Here is an 8,230-nt window from a genome sequence, read left to right on the forward strand (position 1 = left end):
TTAAAATCTCATTAGAAACCGTTTTAGACCATTTTGAGCAATTCGATAAAACTTTTCACACAAAAACATCAAAGAGCACAAAATAGCTTAATATCGTATTTAAAAACGTTTTAGACCATTTTGTGATTTTCGAAAAAACTTACTAACATAAAAACACCAAAGTGCTTAGAATAGCTTCAAATCGCATTTGGAGACGTTTTAGACCATTTTCTGATTTTCGAAAAAACTTGGTTACACAAAAACATCAAAGTGCTTAAAATCTCATTATAAACCGTTTTAGACCATTTTGAGCAATTCGATAAAACTTTTCACACAAAAACATCAAAGAGCACAAAATAGCTTAATATCGTATTTAAAAACGTTTTAGACCATTTTAAGCATTTCGACAAAAATTGTTCACACAAAACATCAAAGTGTGCAGAATAGCTTCAAATCGCATTTGGAGACGTTTTAGACCATTTTGTGATTTTCGAAAAAACTTGTTAACATAAAAACACTAAAGTGCTTAGAATAGCTTCAAATCGCATTTGGAGACGTTTTAGACCATTTTGTGATTTTCGAACAAACTTGGTTACAGAAAAACATCAAAGTGCTTAAAATCTCATTAGAAACCGTTTTAGACCATTTTGAGCAATTCGATAAAACTTTTCACACAAAAACATCAAAGAGCACAAAATAGCTTAATATCGTATTTAAAAACGTTTTAGACCATTTTGAGCATTTCGACAAAAATATTTCACAAAAAACATCAAAGTGCTTAGAATAGCTTCAAATCGCATTTGGAGACATTTTAGACCATTTTGTGATTTTCGAAAAAACTTGTTAACATAAAAACACCAAAGTGCTAAGAATAGCTTCAAATCGCATTTGGAGACATTTTAGACCATTTTGTTATTTTCGAAAAAACTTGTTAACATAAAAACACCAAAGTGCTTAGAATAGCTTCAAATCGCATTTGGAGACGTTTTAGACCATTTTGTGATTTTCGAAAAAACTTGGTTACAGAAAAACATCAAAGTGCTTAAAATCTCATTATAAACCGTTTTAGACCATTTTGAGCAATTCGATAAAACTTTTCACACAAAAACATCAAAGAGCACAAAATAGCTTAATATCGTATTTAAAAACGTTTTAGACCATTTTAAGCATTTCGACAAAAATTGTTCACACAAAACATCAAAGTGTGCAGAATAGCTTCAAATCGCATTTGGAGACGTTTTAGACCATTTTGTGATTTTCGAAAAAACTTGTTAACATAAAAACACTAAAGTGCTTAGAATAGCTTCAAATCGCATTTGGAGACGTTTTAGACCATTTTGTGATTTTCGAACAAACTTGGTTACAGAAAAACATCAAAGTGCTTAAAATCTCATTAGAAACCGTTTTAGACCATTTTGAGCAATTCGATAAAACTTTTCACACAAAAACATCAAAGAGCACAAAATAGCTTAATATCGTATTTAAAAACGTTTTAGACCATTTTGAGCATTTCGACAAAAATATTTCACAAAAAACATCAAAGTGCTTAGAATAGCTTCAAATCGCATTTGGAGACATTTTAGACCATTTTGTGATTTTCGAAAAAACTTGTTAACATAAAAACACCAAAGTGCTAAGAATAGCTTCAAATCGCATTTGGAGACATTTTAGACCATTTTGTTATTTTCGAAAAAACTTGTTAACATAAAAACACCAAAGTGCTTAGAATAGCTTCAAATCGCATTTGGAGACGTTTTAGACCATTTTGTGATTTTCGAAAAAACTTGGTTACAGAAAAACATCAAAGGGCTTAAAATCTAATTAGAAACCGTTTTAGACCATTTTGAGCAATTCGATAAAACTTTTTACACAAAAACATCAAAGAGCACAAAATAGCTTAATATCGTATTTAAAAACGTTTTAGACCATTTTGTGATTTTCGAAAAAACTTGTTAACATAAAAACACCAAAGTGCTTAGAATAGCTTCAAATCGCATTTGGAGACGTTTTAGACCATTTTGTGATTTTCGAAAAAACTTGGTTACACAAAAACATCAAAGTGCTTAAAATCTCATTATAAACCGTTTTAGACCATTTTGAGCAATTCGATAAAACTTTTCACACAAAAACATCAAAGAGCACAAAATAGCTTAATATCGTATTTAAAAACGTTTTATACCATTTTGAGCATTTCGACATAAATTTTTCACACAAAACACCAAAGTGCTAAGAATAGCTTCAAATCGCATTTGGAGACATTTTAGACCATTTTGTTATTTTCGAAAAAACTTGTTAACATAAAAACACCAAAGTGCTTAGAATAGCTTCAAATCGCATTTGGAGACGTTTTAGACCACTTTGTGATTTTCGAAAAAACTTGGTTACAGAAAAACACCAAAGTGCTTAAAATCTCATTAGAAACCGTTTTAGACCATTTTGAGCAATTCGATAAAACTTTTCACACAAAAACATCAAAGAGCACAAAATAGCTTAATATCGTATTTAAAAACGTTTTAGACCATTTTGTGATTTTCGAAAAAACTTGTTAACATAAAAACACCAAAGTGCTTAGAATAGCTTCAAATCGCATTTGGAGACGTTTTAGACCATTTTGTGATTTTCGAAAAAACTTGGTTACACAAAAACATCAAAGTGCTTAAAATCTCATTAGAAACCGTTTTAGACCATTTTGAGCAATTCGATAAAACTTTTCACACAAAAACATCAAAGAGCACAAAATAGCTTAATATCGTATTTAAAAACGTTTTAGACCATTTTGAGCATTTCGACAAAAATTATTCCCACAAAACACCAAAGTGCTTAGAATAGCTTCAAATCGCATTTGGAGACGTTTTAGACCATTTTGTGATTTTCGAAAAAACTTGGTTACAGAAAAACATCAAAGTGCTTAAAATCTCATTAGAAACCGTTTTAGACCATTTTGAGCAATTCGATAAAACTTTTCACACAAAAACATCAAAGAGCACAAAATAGCTTAATATCGTATTTAAAAACGTTTTAGACCATTTTGAGCATTTCGACAAAAAATTTTCACACAAAACATCAAAGTGTGCAGAATAGCTTCAAATCGCATTTGGAGACGTTTTAGACCATTTTGTGATTTTCGAAAAAACTTGGTTACAGAAAAACATCAAAGTGCTTAAAATCTCATTAGAAACCGTTTTAGACCATTTTGAGCAATTCGATAAAACTTTTCACACAAAAACATCAAAGAGCACAAAATAGCTTAATATCGTATTTAAAAACGTTTTAGACCATTTTGAGCATTTCTACAAAAATTTTTCACAAAAAACATCAAAGTGTACAGAATAGCTTCAAATCGCATTTGGAGACGTTTTAGACCATTTTGTGATTTTCGAAAAAACTTGTTAACATAAAAACACCAAAGTGCTTAGAATAGCTTCAAATCGCATTTGGAGACGTTTTAGACCATTTTGTGATTTTCGAAAAAACTTGGTTACAGAAAAACATCAAAGTGCTTAAAATATAATTAGAAACCGTTTTAGACCATTTTGAGCAATTCGATAAAACTTTTTACACAAAAACATCAAAGAGCACAAAATAGCTTAATATCGTATTTAAAAACGTTTTAGACCATTTTGTGATTTTCGAAAAAACTTGTTAACATAAAAACACCAAAGTGCTTAGAATAGCTTCAAATCGCATTTGGAGACGTTTTAGACCATTTTGTGATTTTCGAAAAAACTTGGTTACAGAAAAACATCAAAGTGCTTAAAATCTCATTATAAACCGTTTTAGACCATTTTGAGCAATTCGATAAAACTTTTTACACAAAAACATCAAAGAGCACAAAATAGCTTAATATCGTATTTAAAAACGTTTTAGACCATTTTGTGATTTTCGAAAAAACTTGTTAACATAAAAACACCAAAGTGCTTAGAATAGCTTCAAATCGCATTTGGAGACGTTTTAGACCATTTTGTGATTTTCGAAAAAACTTGGTTACACAAAAACATCAAAGTGCTTAAAATCTCATTATAAACCGTTTTAGACCATTTTGAGCAATTCGATAAAACTTTTCACACAAAAACATCAAAGAGCACAAAATAGCTTAATATCGTATTTAAAAACGTTTTAGACCATTTTGTGATTTTCGAAAGAACTTGTTAACATAAAAACACCAAAGTGCTTAGAATAGCTTCAAATCGCATTTGGAGACGTTTTAGACCATTTTGTGATTTTCGAAAAAACTTGGTTACACAAAAACATTAAAGTGCTTAAAATCTCATTATAAACCGTTTTAGACCATTTTGAACAATTCGATAAAACTTTTCACACAAAAACATCAAAGAGCACAAAATAGCTTAATATCGTATTTAAAAACGTTTTAGACCATTTTGAGCATTTCGACAAACATTTTTCACACAAAACATCAAAGTGTGCAGAATAGCTTCAAATCGCATTTGGAGACGTTTTAGACCATTTTGTGATTTTCGAAAAAACTTGTTAACATAAAAACACCAAAGTGCTAAGAATAGCTTCAAATCGCATTTTGAGACATTTTAGACCATTTTGTTTTTTTCGAAAAAACTTGTTAACATAAAAACACCAAAGTGCTTAGAATAGCTTCAAATCGCATTTGGAGACGTTTTAGACCATTTTGTGATTTTCGAAAAAACTTGGTTACAGAAAAACATCAAAGTGCTTAAAATCTCATTAGAAACCGTTTTAGACCATTTTGAGCAATTCGATAAAACTTTTCACACAAAAACATCAAAGAGCACAAAATAGCTTAATATCGTATTTAAAAACGTTTTAGACCATTTTGAGCATTTCGACAAAAATTATTCCCACAAAACATCAAAGTGTGCAGAATAGCTTCAAATCGCATTTGGAGACGTTTTAGACCATTTTGTGATTTTCGAAAAAACTTGTTAACATAAAAACACCAAAGTGCTTAGAATAGCTTCAAATCGCATTTGGAGACGTTTTAGACCATTTTGTGATTTTCGAAAAAACTTGGTTACAGAAAAACATCAAAGTGCTTAAAATCTCATTAGAAACCGTTTTAGACCATTTTGAGCAATTCGATAAAACTTTTCACACAAAAACATCAAAGAGCACAAAATAGCTTAATATCGTATTTAAAAACGTTTTAGACCATTTTGAGCATTTCGACAAAAAATTTTCACACAAAACATCAAAGTGTGCAGAATAGCTTCAAATCGCATTTGGAGACGTTTTAGACCATTTTGTGATTTTCGAAAAAACTTGGTTACAGAAAAACATCAAAGTGCTTAAAATCTCATTAGAAACCGTTTTAGACCATTTTGAGCAATTCGATAAAACTTTTCACACAAAAACATCAAAGAGCACAAAATAGCTTAATATCGTATTTAAAAACGTTTTAGACCATTTTGAGCATTTCTACAAAAATTTTTCACAAAAAACATCAAAGTGTACAGAATAGCTTCAAATCGCATTTGGAGACGTTTTAGACCATTTTGTGATTTTCGAAAAAACTTGTTAACATAAAAACACCAAAGTGCTTAGAATAGCTTCAAATCGCATTTGGAGACGTTTTAGACCATTTTGTGATTTTCGAAAAAACTTGGTTACACAAAAACATCAAAGTGCTTAAAATCTCATTATAAACCGTTTTAGACCATTTTGAGCAATTCGATAAAACTTTTCACACAAAAACATCAAAGAGCACAAAATAGCTTAATATCGTATTTAAAAACGTTTTAGACCATTTTGAGCATTTCGACAAAAATTTTTCACACAAAACATCAAAGTGTGCAGAATAGCTTCAAATCGCATTTGGAGACGTTTTAGACCATTTTGTGATTTTCGAAAAAACTTTGTTACAGAAAAACACCAAAGTGCTTAAAATCTCATTACACAGCTGTTCCACCTATACAAATTAAGTCTGGCGCCACCAACGTTTAAACGACGCACTGTGGAGTTAAGAATGCGTTAACAGTTGTATACAAACCACGTGTAAAGAATAAACCCGGTCAGGCATAGAATGGCTGTAATTAAACAGCCAATAAAAATAAAGTAAAGATCAAGCTGGTTTAAAAAATATGAATATTCATTACAACAACTCTCGACGAAGCTGGAAATGTGTTGATATGGTCTTCTCACGTGTGATTGAGGACAAAAAGTTCAACGAAAAGTCAAGCCAAAAATGCCAAGTCTACAACATTACAAACAATCTTGAAGAGATTATAAAGTAGGTGTAACTTTGTTTGCCCGTATATATTAAAACTGATTTTTTAAGTAGTAGTCATTGATATGGTTTGATAGTTAGTTATCTTGTGAGTGTTTTAAAAGGGTAGATAAGGAGAGTTGCTGGCTGAGATTTGTATTATGGCCGTTTGCCAATATGAATATTTTCGGTCTAAGGCTAGCCATTATAGTGGGCCTAGATAATCCAGTTGCAGTGTATTTCAAGCGCAAAGTACTCTGTATCATCACCCAAGCAAGTTTAAAATCACCGGAACATAATGATGTTTTACCTAGCCTAATAAGCTCAGGCCTAGGCTAGGCCTAGCCTATCATTTTATTTTACATAGGCCTAGCTAGGGCCTAGCCTAGCTAGGCCTAGTCTTAGTAGTAGGCCTATTTATTTGGTTCGGTATTATAGCCTAGCTAGCTACCTAAATACATTTCTTCCATGCAATGTTAACATAATACACAAATAATACTTAAATAGGCCTAATGACTGGTGTACCTAATTTAATACTAATAGAATAAGAATAATATAAGATACAAAGTGCAATTAAAAAAACAAACAACTATTTGATTCTTGTTTGATACTGTAACTATCCAAGATAATATTAACCATATTATTTAGGATGTTAATAATAATATTATATATATTTTATTCATTATGACAGGTATTACATTTTTTTACATCAACTTCTGACATTATCATTGTCATGTTCAATTTTCTAGAAGTGCATGCTGTTGATACAGTACAATTTATCATTATTAATGATAATTAACATTTTTGTTATTATTATTTTCCACAGTATCAATTCGCAGCCATTATGTAATAACAAGTTAAAAGTTAACAGCTAACATAACGGATAACAGAAAAATGAACATTAGCGATTAATTATTAAGTACTGTATTGTAATGTAACATGAAAATTACATTTTAAATTTTCCAATTACAACATTTTTTTTTGCATTCATATTAATTTATTGTTTATTTTCTTTACTCATCAAAAAACACTGCATTAACCGACATCTCATCAAGGACAGCCCATGTCAGAGATGAAAGAAAATGGTCAACTGCAACATTAACATAACAGTATTAATCGTATTATCACTGAATGGTTAGTATGTATATTAATTATAAAGTGCAATTAATAAAACAAACAACTATTTGATTCTTGTCATGAATATTTGTACAAATATATAATAATACTGTAACTATCCAAGATAATATTAACCATATTATTTAGGATGTTAATAATAATATTATATATATTTTTTTATTATTATGACAGGTATTACATTTTTTTACATCAACTTCTAATTCATTGTCATGTTCAATTTTCTAGAAGTGCATGCTGTTGATACAGTACAATTTATCATTAATGATAATTAACATTTTTGTTATTATTATTTTCTACAGTATCAATTCGCTATGATGATCATGTAATAACAAATTAAATGTTAACAGCTAACGTGAACATTAGCGATTAAAAATGCACTGCATTAACCGACATCTCATCAAGGACAGCCCATGTCAGAGATGAAAGAAAATGGTCAACTGCAACATTAACATAACAGTATTAATCGTATTATCACTGAATGGTTAGTATGTATATTAATTATAAAGTGCAATTAAAAAACAAACTACTATTTGATTCTTGTCATGAATATTTGTACAAATATATAATAATACTGTAACTATCCAAGATAATATTAACCATATTATTTAGGATGTTAATAATAATATTATATATATTTTTTTATTATTATGACAGGTATTACATTTTTTTACATCAACTTCTAATTCATTGTCATGTTCAATTTTCTAGAAGTGCATGCTGTTGATACAGTACAATTTATCATTAATGATAATTAACATTTTTGTTATTATTATTTTCTACAGTATCAATTCGCTATGATGATCATGTAATAACAAATTAAATGTTAACAGCTAACGTGAACATTAGCGATTAAAAATGCACTGCATTAACCGACATCTCATCAAGGACAGCCCATGTCAGAGATGAAAGAAAATGGTC

The 8,230-nt window shown here is 29.8% G+C and overlaps 1 long non-coding RNA gene across 1 annotated transcript; it reads left to right on the top strand.

Moving 5' to 3' along the window:
* Nucleotides 1–7,227: 7,227 nt before the first annotated feature.
* On the top strand, nucleotides 7,228–8,230 carry LOC144853889 (uncharacterized). Its single transcript, XR_013614455.1, has 3 exons — nucleotides 7,228–7,309; nucleotides 7,612–7,793; nucleotides 8,095–8,230. It is a non-coding gene; the product is annotated as an uncharacterized LOC144853889 (long non-coding RNA).

This window comes from Antedon bifida, chromosome 10, assembly GCF_963402885.1.
Source record: "Antedon bifida chromosome 10, ecAntBifi1.1, whole genome shotgun sequence".
In the NCBI taxonomy this organism is placed as follows: Eukaryota; Metazoa; Echinodermata; class Crinoidea; order Comatulida; family Antedonidae; genus Antedon; species Antedon bifida.